This window comes from Mauremys reevesii, linkage group 12 (assembly GCF_016161935.1).
Source record: "Mauremys reevesii isolate NIE-2019 linkage group 12, ASM1616193v1, whole genome shotgun sequence".
Lineage (NCBI taxonomy): Eukaryota > Metazoa > Chordata > Testudines > Geoemydidae > Mauremys > Mauremys reevesii.
In genome coordinates, this window is record NC_052634.1 from 27,901,262 (window position 1) to 27,916,624 (window position 15,363).

Sequence of the window (15,363 nt, forward strand, 5' to 3'; positions counted from 1 at the left end):
CGGAGGATTGAAAGCAGCTACATCAAACCCCTGTGTAGCTAGCAGGAATGAACAAAAACACTCCCTGGTATCTGAAGAGATGTTTAGTTTTATCCTTTGTTAACTAGAAGACTAAAGGGAAAGGCAGTGGTGGTGCCAGATATTAAGAGTGAAACATGAAACAATGATCATAGTTATGCCCATAGTGACTGCAAAATCTTTCTATATTCTTCTTATTATCATCAGTGTATTATTTTCTCTGGCATCTAGACATTGACTAGACCTTGACCAAGAAATTTGGATCTTGATAAAATAATAGACTATCCCTGGTTAAGGCAATGGACTTGAGACCCACTCGGGTGTCTCCACGCTGGTTCAAGTACTAACAACAGTGGCTGCCTTTTAGCCATAGCTTTTAATCAGGGCAATACATTGATACAAATTCCTGTTAAATCATTTCTCAGCCAGAGTCCTTCACCCACATTCCTTAGGGCACTGGGCCACCATGTGGACGTTTCTTTTCCCTCCTCAATTTCACACAGAGACACAATTTCCTTTGCACAGATCCATGAACAGCAAAACCTCCTGTGTCTCTTGTCTGAGCCAGGGCATTCAATTGTATTGAAACCTTCTCTCCTGCAATGGCAATGGTCAGACAGAGGGGACGTGGCCACCTTCACCTCTGACAGTGAGATATTGGCTCCGCTCTTTCTTTCTGCTGCTGCTGTTAGTCCATGAAACATCAGGGATGGAATGCAAGGCTGAGTTCATGCACCAAACCCCTGAAACATTTCAGTGCCCCTGAGAAATCCTGACCCTGGCTATTGGAAGGATCTGGTGGAGATTCGAATTGGAAAGGGACTGTGTGAATTGTCAGTGTGGGGAATGAACAACAATTTATAGCAATGTCATTCACACAAACACACTCTAATCATGCTCCAGCTGGAAGGGAAATGGGCAGGAACTCTTGCTGTTCAGCCATGGACACACTTACACTAATGCACAGCTGTGAGTGTGCTGGGGGAGCTGGTCTGAGCAATTTGAAGTGACAATTCAGTGAGAAGAGAATCATGGTGTAGTGCAGCAGTTGGACATCAAATAGTTGTGGCCGAGTGGTTAAGGCGATGGACTAGAAATCCATTGGGGTCTCCCCACGCAGGTTAAAATCCTGCCAACTACGGAAACATTAGTGCATTGTAATTAGTGTTGTCTTAGTGCCTGAGCATCTATGGAGCCAGATCTGATGTCACTCTGAGGCTGTCTACACTTAAAATACTGCTGTAGCACTGGGGACTAGACAGCTGCTACAGTGACTGGAGGGGTTTTCCATCCCTGTAATAGCTACATTGACAGAACAATCTTTCCTTTCATTTAGCACTATCTAACCATGGCTTAGGTCAGCTTAATTATACTGGATCCGGGGTTTTTCACACCCTGAAAGACGTACTTGTTAGAGGGTTTATTCCATCACCCTCTGTCAAGGTTCCTTCCCCACTCTGAACTTTAGGGTACAGATGTGGGGCCCTGCATGAACACTTCTAAGCTTAACTACTAGCTTAGATCTGGTCTTGCTGCCACCACTCTCAAACTAGCTCCCTTTCTGGATAGTCTTGAGAGACTGCCTCCCCACGTCCCTGGTGAACAGCGATCCAACCCCTTGGATCTTAACTAGGGCCGGCTCTGGCTTTTTTGCCGCCCCAAGCAAAAAAAAAAAAAAGGAGGTGGGGCCACTGGAGCAGCAAAGCAGGAGGGAAAAAAACGGCACGGCTGGAGCGGCAAAGCGGGGGAGGAGGAGAACACGGCGCGGCTGGAGCAGCAAAGGTGGGGGGAGGACACGGCGCAGCTGAAGCGGCAAAGTGGGGGGGGAGGACACGGCGCGGCTGAAGCGGCAAAGTGGGGGGGGAGGACACGGCGCGGCTGAAGCGGCAAAGTGGGGGGGGAGGACACGGCGCGGCTGGAGCAGCAAAGCTGGGGGGACCAACACAAAAACGGCAGGGCTGGAGCGGGGAGGTGCAGGGGGAAACAACAGCGCGGCCAGCAAAGCAGGGGAAAAACAAAACAAAAAACCCCACAGGGCGGCCGGAGCCAGGGGACTCCCTGTGCTGCAGAGTGTGCACCTGGTCCAGCGGCGGGAAGGGAGGAGCGGGGAGAGAGAAGGGGGGTGGCCAGCGCGTCAGCGGAGCACTCACCACGCGGCCCCGACCGCCACGCTGCCTGGTGGGAGGGCTCCGCTCTGCTCCGGTCCGCGAGGAGGGAAGGACGCGGGCTGCCCTGCCGAGTTTGCTGCAGGGGGCTCGCCTCCTCCACACTGCCACCCCCTACAGGGCGGCCGGAGCAGCAAAAAAAAAAAAAAGAAAAGAAAAGAAAGCGTCCGTGCTGCCATAGGTTTGGGTGGAAGCCGCCCCGTAGAATCTGCCGCCCCAAGCACCAGCTTGCTCAGCTGGTGCCTGGAGCCGGCCCTGATCTTAACACAAGGAGAATTTAACCATCCCCCCTCCTTTCCCCCACTAATTCCTGGTGAGTCCAGATCCAATCCCCTTGGATCTTAAAACAAGGAAAAAATCAATCAGGTTCTTAAATAGAAGGCTTTTAATTAAAGAAAGAAAAGGTAAAACCATCTCTGTAAAATCAGGATGGAAAATAACTTTACAGGGTAATCAGATTCATAGAGCCCAGGTGAACCCCCTCTGGCCTTAGGTTCAAAGTTACAGCAAACAGAGATAAAATCCTCTCAGCAAAAAGGAACATTTACAAGTTGAGAAAACAAAGATAAACCTAACCCGCCTTGCCTGGCTGTTACTTACAAGTTTGAAACATGAGAGACTGGTTCAGAAAGATTTGGAGAGCCTGGATTGATGTCTGGTCCCTCTTAGTCCCAAGAGTGAACAACCCCAAAACAAAGAGCAGAAACACAATCCTTCCCCCCACCAAGATTTGAAAGTATCTTGTCTCCTTATTGGTCCTTTGGGTCAGGTGCCAGCCAGGTTTCCTGAGCTTCTTAACCCTTTACAGGTAAAAGGATTTTGGTGTCTCTGGCCATGAGGGATTTTATAGTATTGTACACAGGAGGCGGTTCCCTTCCCTTTATAGTTATGACACCCTCCCATTCCCTGGTCCTTCTCTTGTGACCAGAGAGCAGCAATACCCAAAGTTCAAAGGTGCAAACAATTCAATGTTTATTGGGGTAAACTTCCAGCAAGCAATGATTCCAATTTCCTGCCTCAGGATCCCCCTTCCCAGCTCTGACACCACAGAGGCTTGCCTGTGTCCCTGTTCCCATTCCCTGTTCCTATTACTATTTGCCCCCCTTAGCAAAACATCATTCCAATTCCCTACCCCATTCCCTTCCCCTTCCCCATTACTTCCTGACTGACAGCAGACTATATAGTAAAACTGGAGTTCTGCTTAGCTATACCTTAACCAAGCATTTTACTGAAATGTAACTAACCAATCCTAACACATTGTAACATGATTATCTAACCAATTATACCCCAACACCTTAATTTACCTTAGTGTACACCCAACAATTTAATTATACAGCAGACAGAAACAGTCATAGAACCAGACAGAGATTATGCAGACAAGCAATAGGAAAGTGGGGACTACAGTGATAGAACAACACAGAAATGAGGATTTCACACCCCAGCTATTGATCAGTGAGTTGTTGCCAGACAGGTAATAAAAATAAAAATAGGTAATAATTGGAGCTATACCAATCTCTTAGAACTGGAAGGGACCTTGAAAGGTCATCAAGTCCAGCCCCCTGCCTTCACTAGTGGGACCAATTTTTGCCCCAGATCCTTGAGTGACCCCCTCAAGGATTGAACTCACAACCCTGGGTTTAGCAGGCCAATGCTCAAACCACTGAGCTATCTGCCCCCCCCCAATGCTATCATGGTAGAGGTTGTGGGTGCTGGTTGCTTAACTGTCTGGGAAGGATTTTGAGGTTCACCATTACTGTCTCAGAATACCAGCACCCATCTTTTGTTCACTTAAAACACAAGCAGGGAGATTACAACACCACAGAACTCATGGAGCTCCAGGAAACGTGTAACTTTAGGTCCAGGTGAGTGTGTCTAAAATTCAGCTGTGCTGGAGAAGGTCTCTAGGAGTTGAAAGAGATGTGCCATCTCGACCTCCCTAAAGAGTTCATCAACTATTAACAAAAACGAGGGCTCATAAGTCAGAGTCTTTGTAGCAGGAGGATGGCGCACTGGTCTAAAGTGCTAGTTTTAAGACTCTTTTCTCCTATCTCTTGGGTGTTCTGGTCTCTGCATAGAGACGTGGTTTCAAACCCCACTCCTGACATGACCATCTGGAGAAAATAACCTCACTTCAATCTCCTGTGCAGCAATAGAACCCTATTTGCTTAGCTTTTCTATTCCAGTAGTTGTGGGAGAAGCTCCAAACCAGGGGGAAACAGGGCCTGTTCTCTCGACCGATCAATTTTTGTCTTTCTTCATTCCAAGCCCTTTCCTCAGATACATCCGTATTTCCCACACTATTTTGTTTAATGTTCTTTGCTTTTATGAAACTTTAGGGTCATCATTTAATTGCCACACAACTGTACTTATGAAGTAAAGTGAAACACAATATTTTTTGGATATTCTTGCAGAAGAGTTTTGTTTTCTGACCTGGAATTGAACAGGGGCTGCCCGAGGGGGACAATGCTGCTCCCTTTTCTTGGCTCATCCAAAAAACATAAGTTTGTGGTGCCCTTTGTTTCCCTGTTCTTCAAACACCTGTCGGGGTGGCCTAGGGATACTTGGCCCTGACTCTTGGCTAGCCAACTACAAAAGCAATTTCTCCTCCCTTGGTATTCACATCTCAACTGCTAGAAGAGGGCCTCATGCTCCCTGATTGAACTAACCTCCTTAGCTCTAGACTGATTCTTGCCTGCATATTTATACCTGCCTCTGCAAATTTCTGCCACATGCGTCTGACGAAGTGGGTATTCACCCATGAAAGCTTATGCTCCAATATGTCTGTTACTCTGTAAGGTGCCACAGGACTCTCTGTCTTTTTGAGGCGAGTGCAGCTTGCTTGGGATGGTGCTGACGATGGATAGAAAAAAGGCTGGAGTCAATGACTGATGAGACCACAGAAGGGGAAGGGGAATGGCAGCCCCATAGAAGGTCCTGGGTGCTCAGATGCCCCCGTTATTGCACCCTGGCCTGTTGTAGAGAGAGAAAAGACACCGAGGGACCCAGCCCCCCTACAGTGATGCCATGGACAAGAACCTGGTTGGGAGTGGGGTGAAGGTTCCCTCTGGGCAAAGGGGAGCTGAAATCCCTCAATGTCATGGAATTTAAGTAATGCAAGCTTAAAACCATGCACAGGTCTGGGCTGAGGTGCATCAGCAGAAGGTTGGGCTGGACAGGGGTGGCAGATTTGTATAATTTTTGGTGGTGCCCAGAATGGAACCAAGTCCTGCCCCACACCCCACACACATTTGCCTAAGGCTCTGGGAGGGAGTTTGGGTGAGGGAGGGAGAGGGGTTGGGCTCTGGGAGAGAGTTTGGGTGCAGGGTCTGGGTTCAGTCAGGGGGTTGAGGTGCAGGAGGGTGTGTGGGGAGCAGGGTCTTGGAAGGAATTTGGGTGTGGGGTGCAGGTTGCTTTTGGGAGATGCCTGAGGTAAATGTTGCACCCTTCACCATCTCCTGCACCCCAACCCCTGCCCCAACCCAGACCCCATACCCTCTGGCAGCAGCCCCTAAGCGGGAGGGCCGGGGGTGTCTCTACGCACCGCTGCCCGCAGACTCCACCCTTGCAGCTCCCATTGCCACAGTTGACAGAGTTGGCACTCAGGGAGGAGCAGCGTAGAGACCCCTCCCACCCCAGGGGCCGAAGGCGTGCCAGCCGTTCCAGGAGTGGTGTGCCACACGCAGCGAGGGCGGGCAGGAAAGTGCCTTAGTCCCCTTGTGCTGCTGGCGGTGGTGGCGGGGTCCCCAGGCCCTTTAAATTGCCCAGGGCGGCAGGCAGGACCAGGGAGCGGGACACTCCCAAGGGCGTAACGTTGCTTTGCACAAGGATAAATCTTGGAACAGGAAACAAATGAAATGGCGGCAGAACCTAAGGAATTAAAGCCTCCGGATTCTTGTGTGTGCACTGACTCCAAACGGAAACTGTAATTTGACTCGCTTTGTGTCTGCGGCTGCTAAAATATCAAGGCAAAATCATTCCAATGAGTGTGACCCTGGGTTTGAGGAGGCTTTGGTCTTATTAAAATATAACTAGCATATTACACTTGTGTTTTTAAAGGTGGCTTCCCCAAGCAATATCAAGTTGTTCTTCCCACAGCTGGCTGATGGGGCAGCAGGATCTCCCAATCTGGGGAATCTCTCTGGGACCCACTGTGAGATCTCCATCCTTTCTCCCCTAACCACACACACCACTCCCACCCCATTATCAGTGTTTTGGAGCGACCCTCCCTCCCTTTATGGGATACAGACTCTGTGACAGAGACTGACTGGGACTCCTCTCTGCGTGGCCCCAGTGGGGAAGGAAAGTGACTGGCGGGGGTGGGGGCGGCGGAGATGGGCAGAAGGAGTCAAATGGGGCTAAACGAGAATTGAGGAGATTTTCTTCCTGTTAAAATGTCCTGGAGTCTCATGGCTGAAAAGCCGCATCTTGAGTTAGGTTTGATGCATCAACCTTTCAATTACCAGGCAAAGATGTGACCCAGAGACTGATAACTGCCTGCTTCCCAGCTTTGTCTAAGAAGCACCTGCACTGGTGCAACTGGTTAGTGCAAATGGGGAAACTGCTGGGGTCATGAATTCAAGCCTTATCTGGCGCCCTGGTTTCTATTACCTGTGTAGTTTCCCCAACTTGCTTTGCTTAATTCACATGGAAAGTGCCCTACTAGGAAAAGGAGAGTAAGTTCTAAAATGTGGAAGTAGGTGCACAGCTTGGAAATATCCCCCCTGTGCTGCCATTAGTTCCAGTAGATTGTTCACTGGCAGCATGAATTGATTTCTTTGCTGCTGTGAAAGCTGCCAGGAAAAGTCTCTGGTCACCAGAGCTCCCTGCGTCTTCCAGCACATTCCTGGCTCTTTCCCTGCCCCAGTCACGGCTGTAGAAGGGTCCTATATGCACTGAGCCTAAAGTTTTTCCAAGCCTTCTCAGTGCAGTTGGCAGCGTGTCAGTCTCATATTCTGAAGGCCTTAAGTTCAAACCTCAGAGAAAATGATTTTTTTTTTTACTCCCGGCTTCAGATTTTCTACAGGAAATCAGAGAAAAACTAGAGAAGAGTGGTTTCTAGACACCCTCCCACCCATCTCACAAACACACACACAGACACTTTTCTAGGGCCTTAACTTTTCCTTCTCTGTGGAGTTTCTATTCTCCACAAAGCAAAATAAAACAAAAACATGCAAGTCTAAGCCTAATACAGATAAAAATCTCATCCTCAGAGATCTTCCAAAAAGCTTCTTTTGCAGACTAGACTTATTTCTAGTCTAGGCCCAATCTTTTCATCTGGTATAGTCCTTGTTCCAGCTCAGGTGGTAGCTAAGGGATTTCTCATGACTGTAAAGCAACAAAGAATCCTGTGGCACCTTATAGACTAACCGACGTTTTGCAGCATGAGCTTTCGTGGGTGAATACCCACTTCTTCGGATGCAAGTGGTGGAAATTTTCCACCACTTGCATCCGAAGAAGTGGGTATTCACCCACGAAAGCTCATGCTGCAAAACGTCTGTTAGTCTATAAGGTGCCACAGGATTCTTTGTTGCTTTTACAGATCCAGACTAACACGGCTACCCTCTGATACTTGACACCATGCAAGGCACTGCATTTAGCCGTATGGAGTGGAAATCCATCAACCTCATGAAGAAACTTGCACAAATACAGACAGACATCATCTTCCTTTCCAAATGCAAACGGATGGACATCATACCAAATGGACTAAAGGTAAAAAATCCACTGCTATCTACATACTACACAGACCACAGTGAGAGATTATGCCATACTCTATCAAAGAAACTGAGGAACCACCTGATCAGCCTCCTATACAGCAAACAGGAAAACATCAAAAAAGAGCTCTCCAACCTGGAGACTCTCATCAATAACCAAACTTCCATACAAACGGACTTCACTAAAATAAGACAGGAGATCTACATCACTCACTTCACCTCTCTACAAAGGAAAAGGACTGTAAGCTGTCTAAACTCCTACCTGCCACATGGGGCCACAACCGTGGTACCCCTAACCCACCCAGCAATATCATCAATCTATCCAACCACACACTCAGCCCAGAAGAAACGTCTGTCCTATCTCGGGGACTCTTTTTTTGCCCTGCCACCCCACCAACATGATACAGTTCTGCGGCGATCTGGAAGCCTAGTTTCGCCGTCTCCGACTCAAAGAATACTTTCAGGACAACACTGAACAGCGCACTGATACACAGTTACCCTCCCACCAACAGCACAAAAAGAAGAACTCCACATGGACTCCTCCTGAGGGTCGAAATGACAGTCTGGACCTATACATTGAATGCTTCCACCGACGTGCACAGGCAGAAATTGTGGAAAAACAACATCGCTTGCCTCATAACCTAAGTCGTGCAGAACGCAATGCCATCCACAGCCTCAGAAACCATCCTGACATTATAATCAAAGAGGCTGATAAAGGAGGTGCTGTTGTCATCATGAACAGGTCTGACTACCAAAAGGAGGCCGCCAGACAACTCTCCAACACCAAATTCTACAGGCCACTTCCCTCAGATCCCACTGAGGAATACACTAAGGAACTGAACCATCTACTCAGGACACTCCCTACACTAACACCGGAACAAATCAACATACCCTTAGAGCCCGACCAGGGCTATTCTATCTACTGCCCAAAATCCACAAACCTGGAAATCCTGGACGCCCCATCATCTCGGGCATTGGAAGCCATCACTGAAGGACTGTCTGGATATGTGGACTCTCTACTCAGACCCTATGCCACCAGCACTCCCAGCTATCTCCGTGACACCACTGATTTCCTGAGGAAACTACAATGCATTGGTGACCTTCCAGAAAACAACCATCCTGGCCACCATGGATGTAGAGGCTCTCTACACCAACATCCCACACGCTGATGGAATACAAGCTGTCAGGAACAGTATCCCTGATGATGCCACAGCACAATTGGTTGCTGAGCTCTGTGCCTTTATCCTCAGACACAACTATTTCAGATTTGATGACAATATATATCTCCAGATCAGTGGCACCGCTATGGGCACCCGCATGGCTCCACAATATGCCAATATTTTTATGGCTGACCTGGAACAACGCTTCCTCAGCTCCCGTCCACTCACGCCCCTTCTCTACCTATGCTACATTGATAGGGAAAATTTCCACCACTTGCATCCGAAGAAGTGGGTATTCACCCACGAAAGCTCATGCTGCAAAACGTCTGTTAGTCTATAAGGTGCCACAGGATTCTTTGTTGCTTTTACAGATCCAGACTAACACGGCTACCCCTCTGATACTTGACTCATGACTGCAGCCACCTTTCTTCTGTTTCACCCCCTTATACAGCTTTGGTACAAGGCAGGAATCTTTCGTCTCTCTCCTGGGGAAGAGCCCCAGGTTTAAGATGGATTCCTGTACCAGGGGACATGGTCATATGTCCTGTGAGACCCCAAGCCTTCATTCTTCCTGGCCTGACTCACAGATGGTGCAGGACAGAGCCATCTCCAGTCAATTGTCCTGGTTAATGGGAGCCTTCAAGAGTCCAAACCACTATTAATGGCCCACACTTTGCATCATTACAACAGGACCTCAGAGTATAGTTCATATTATAGTTCTAGTTTCAGATACAAGAATGATCGGTTCATACAAATAGCATGAACACACTCAGTAGATTATAAGCTTTTTAATGATACTGTACAAGAGACCTTTTGCATGAAGCATATTCCAGTTACATTATATTCACACTCATTAGCATATTTTCATAAAATCACATGGAGTGCAACGTCACAGCAGGGAAAGGGTTTTACTGCGGCACCTGGGAGCAGTTGAGTTTCATGTTCAGGCTGTGGTATGAGTTCCTCCAGGTTTCTCGTAAGCACACAGGGACCTTAGCAGGTGCTCTCGATACAGGAATGGCCCAGACATGATAAAGTAATGGAGATTGCATTTCCCTTTTTTATTTTTGTATTTCCAATGACATCTCTGTTTGTGATTTTGTTTTGCTTTGTATAACTGTGTTTTCTCCTTATTTTGATATTTACCAGGCTAACTAACAGCTAATAACGCGAGACTTCCAAGCAGGGCCTGGGCGAGTGGAAAAGAACTGGAAGAGATGCTGTTTTTCGACCTTGTGTTAGATAAGAATAGAATGCAGACTGTAACAGAAATTGCTGAGAGAAGTAAGAGATCAGAAAGGAATATGTACAAACAAAATACAGTAATGAGCAACAACTGCATGTCACAAAAGGTATAAATGCTTGCCTTAACTGTTTATCTAACCGAGTGTGCCCGTGTGTACTCTCCCGACTAACTGCAGTTGCTCAAAATAAACTGCATAATATAATAGCATTTAACATCCCTGTGGTGGGAAGAACATCTCAATAGCCCAACACTGTGGCATTTAATTTAAAAAAGGGGAACTATGCAAAAATGAGGGGGTTAGTTAAACAGAAATTAAAAGGTACAGTGACTAAAGTGAAATCCCTGCAAGCTGCATGGACGCTTTTTAAAGACACCATAATAGAGGACTGTAACGGGTTGGGACTCACCACCTGGCCCCTCCCGCTGGTGACTCCAGGAATTAGTTCTGTCCAGTGGAGCGCCCCACCCCTGATGGTGTCCCGTCCGTCGTTCTGCCCTCTGTTGCTGTCTCTGGACCCGCGTTGCTGCCAGCTCAGCGGCGTCCTCTTCGAGGCCACTGCCCTCCGGCAGTGCCCCTTAGTCCATCTGCACCCCGTTCCGGGGGTCGGTGATCAGCAGTCCTACACCCCAGCCACTATGTCCAACCACCCTCTGAGTCCAATCCCTCTTGTCAGGGATCTGGGGTAGTACAATGGCCGCTCCCTACGGCCATTGGCTGGGTGTACTGCAAGGAGGAAGGGGGGGGACCCAGGCCCGCCCTCTACTCTGGGTCCCGGCCCAGGGACCCTCTGGCATCAGCCTCGCTGTCCTTCTCTCCCCTCCGCTGTCTGTTTCCCTGGGCCGCTTACCCTATGGCCCCTTGCACCCGCTAGGCCCTTCCCTTCAGGGCCTGCAGCCTGGCAGGCTACGGGCTCAAGCTCTAGCCTCCCCGAGCCCAGGCCAGCACTGCGCTGTCCGCGGTGCTCGTCTCCACCCTTGGAGACTGACCTTCCCCTCCCAAAGGCCAGGGACAGACTGACTGCTCCCTTCCTGCGCAGCCTTTATATATGTCTGAGCCTGGCCCTGATTGGCTGTCTCCAAACTGGGCCCTGATTGGCTCACAATAAGCCCTTTTCTGATTGGCTCCCTGTCTGCGCAGGCACCCTGGCCTGCCACAGCCCACTTTCACAGGGAGTGGGGCAGTCCGCCCCACTACACAGACCAACTTAAATGTATACTCCAAATTAAGAAACACAGTAAAAGAACTAAAAAAGAGCCACCGGGGGCTTAGCAACCATGTAAAAGAAGCAATGAGAGATAAAAAGGCATCTTTTAAAAAGTGGAAGTCAAATCCTACTGAGGTAAATAGAAAGGAGCATAAACACTGCCAAATTAAGTGAAAAATTTAATAAGAAAAGCCAAAGAGGAGTTTGAAGAACGGCTAGCCAAAAACTCACAAGGTAATAAAACGTTTTTTAAGTACATCAGAAGCAGAAAGCCTGCTAAACAACCAGTGGAGCCCCTTGATGATTGACATACAAAAGAAGCGCTTAAAGATGATAAAGCCATTCAGAAGAAACTAAATGGATTCTTTGTGTCAGTCTTCACGGCTGAGGATGTTAGGGAGATTCCCAAACCTGAGCTGGCTTTTGTAGGTGACAAATCTGAGGCACTGTCACAGATTGAAGTGTCACTAGAAGAGGTTTTGGAATTAATTGATAAATTTATCTGTAACAAGTCACAGGAACCAGACAGTGTTCACCCAAGAGTTCTGAGAGAACTCAAATGTGAAGTTGCAGAACTATTAACTATGGTTTTTAACCTGTCCTTTAAATCGGCTTCTGTACCCAATGACTGGAAGATAGCTAATGTAACGTCAATATTTAGAAAGCGCTCTAGAGGTGATCCCGGTAATTACAGACCAGTAAGTCTAACGTCAGTACTGGGAAATTAGTTGAAACAATAAATAGAATAAATTTGTCAGACACATAGAAGAACATAAATTGTTGGGCAAAAGTCAACATGGTTTCTGTAAAGGGAAATTGTGTCTTACTAATCTATTAGAGTTCTTTGAAGGGATCAACAAACATGTGGACAAGGGGGATCCAGCGGACATAGTGTACTTAGATTTCCAGAAAGCCTTTGAGAAGGTCCCTCGCCAAAGGCTCTTATGTAAATTAAGTTGTCATGGGATAAAAGAGAAGGTCCTTTCATGGACTGAGAACTGGTTAAAAGACAGGGAACAAAGGGTAGGAATTAATAGTAAATTCTCAGAATGGAGAGGGGTAACTAGTGGTGTTCCCCAAGGGTCAGTCCTAGGACCAATCCTATTCACCTTATTCATAAATGATCTGGAGAAAGGGGTAAACAGTGAGGTGGCAAAGTTTGCAGATGACACTAAATTGCTCAAGATAGTTAAGACCAAAGGAGACTGTGAAGAACTTCAAAAAGAGTTCACACAACTAAGTGATTGGGCAACAAAATGGCAAATGAAATTTAATGTGGATAAATGTAAAGTAATGCACATTGGAAAAAATAACCCCAACTATACATACAATATAATGGGGGCTAATTTAGCTACAACAAATCAGGAAAAAGATCTTGGAGTCATCACGGATAGTTCTCTAAGGATGTCGACGCAGTGTGCAGAGGCAATCAAAAAAGCCAACAGGATGTTAGGAATCATTAAAAAGGGGATAGAGAATAAGACGGAGGATATATTATTGCCCTTATATAACTCCATGGTACGCCCACATCTTGAATACTACGGACAGATGTGGTCTCCTCATCTCAAAAAAGATATACTGGCATTAGAAAAGGTTCAGAGAAGGGCAATTAAAATGATTAGGGGTTTGGAATGGGTCCCATATGAGGAGAGATTAAAGAGGCTAGGACTTTTCAGCTTGGGAAAGAGGAGACTAAGGGAGAATATGATAGAGGTATATAAAATCATGAGTGATGTGGAGAAAGTAGATAAGGAAAAGTTATTTACTTACTCCCATAATACAAGAACTAGGGGCCACCAAATGAAATTAATGGGCAGCAGGTTTAAAATAAATAAAAGGAAGTTCTTCTTAGTAATAATTGGAGATATACCAATCTCCTAGAACTGGACAGGACCTTGAAAGGTCATTTAGTCCAGCCCCCTGCCTTCACTAGCAGGACCAATTTTTGCCCCAGATCCTTAAGTGGCCCCCTCAAGGACTGAACTCACAACCCTGAGTTTAGCAGGCCAATGCTCAAACCACTGAGCTATCCCTCCCCCCTTCTTCACACAGTGCACAGTCAACTTGTGGAACCTCTTGCCTGAGGAGGTTGTGAATGCTAGGACTATAACAGAGTTTAAAAGAGAACTGGATAAATTCATGGAGGTTAAGTCCATGAATAGCTATTAGCCAGGATGGGTAAGGAATGGTGTCCCTAGCCTGTTTGTCAGAGGGCGGAGATGGATGGCAGGCGAGAGATCACTTGATCATTACCTGTTAGGTTCACTCCCTGGGCTGCTTCTGCTCTACAACTATAATTGTCTTTTTACACCAAAATCACTAACTTGAGCAGCCAATTCCATGTACAGTCCTAGTGGATGTAAGACACAGGTAGCTTTTGTCTCAGGGTAGCTTGTTGGCATCAATTCTCTCTCCCCGACCTGCAGCTGGTGAACATTCCTGGCTGGAGGGACACATGCTCCTACGAATCAAAAGGAAAGGAATTGATAGAAAAGATTATAGGACTGACCCCAAAGAAGGGTGAGCTGCAAAAGGCAGAAGGAGGCAACTCATCTGGGGGAGCTGAGAGACCACGGTGAAGATGGTGCAAAAATCACTATACTGGAATTAGCAAATGTGATTTTTTAAAAAACAAATCTTTGGCCAGCCCTAATCAAGGCATTTCTTACAGTTCTCTTCCATTTGGATTTTCTGATATCCAATAGGGAATGACCTCTGATTGAAGCTTTTCCCAAATGCAGAGCATGTGTAGGGTCTCTCTCCACTGTGAATTCTACGATGTCTGACAAGGTCTGAGCATTCAATGAAGCTTTTCCGCACTCAGAGCATGTGTAGGGTCTCTCTTGTGTGGATTCTACGATGTACGGTAAGGTTTGAGCTCCGATTGAAGCTTTTCCCGCACTCAGAGCATGTGTAGGGCGTCTCTCCTGTGTGGATTCTACGATGTTTGATAAGGTTTGAGCTCCATTTGAAGCTTTTCCCGCACTCAGAGCATGTGTAGGGTGTCTCTCCAGTGTGGATTCTCTGATGTACGATAAGGGTAGCGCTCTGATTGAAGCTTTTCCCACACTCAGCGCATGTGTAGGGCGTCTCTCCTGTGTGGATTCTCCTGTGTGTGATAAGGGTAGATCTCTGACTGAAGCTTTTCCCGCACTCAGAGCATGTGTAGGGCGTCTCTCCGCTGTGGATTCTCCTGTGTGCGATAAGGGTAGAGCTCTGACTGAAGCTTTTCCCGCACTCGGAGCATGTGTAGGGTGTCTCTCCTGTGTGGATTCTCTGATGTGTGATGAGGTTTGAGCGCCAACTGAAGCTTTTCCCGCACTCGGAGCACATGTAGTGCGTCTGTCGAGTGTGGATTCTCTGATGTGCAATAAGGTTTGAGCGCCAACGAAGCTTTTCCCGCACTCAGAGCATGTGTAGGCGTCTCTCTGCTGTGGATTCTCCTGTGTGCGATAAGGGTAGACCTCTGACTGAAGCTTTTCCCACACTCAGAGCATGTGTAGGGCGTCTCTCCTGTGTGGATTCTCCTGTGTGCGATAAGGTTTGAGCTCCAATTGAAGCCTTTCCCACACTCAGAGCACATGTAGGGTCTCTCTCCTCTGTGGATTCTCTGATGTGCGATAAGGTCTGAGCTCTCATTGAAGCTTTTCCCACACTCATGCCATGTGTAACGTGTCTCTTCCAAGTTGATTCTCTTGTGTGTAATAAGGTCTGAGAGGCTACTTAAGTTTTCTTCTGGCCTCTGCTCAGTCTCACAGGCTTTTGCTTTTTCTGGGAGTGCACAACTCCCGGAAACATTCCCTTTGGGTCTTCCTGATAACATCCCATGTGGTTCTACTTGCTCAGCATCTTCCTGCT

General features: G+C 47.4%; 1 protein-coding gene and 1 non-coding gene across 2 annotated transcripts in view; both read left to right on the forward strand.

The window, feature by feature from the left end:
• LOC120375373 (zinc finger protein 850-like) overlaps positions 1-15,363 on the forward strand; it is a 477,476-nt gene that overhangs the window by 433,641 nt on the left and 28,472 nt on the right. The gene's annotated exons all lie outside the window — the stretch shown is intronic.
• TRNAS-AGA lies at positions 1,078-1,159 on the forward strand. Its single transcript has one exon. It is a non-coding gene; the product is annotated as a tRNA-Ser (tRNA).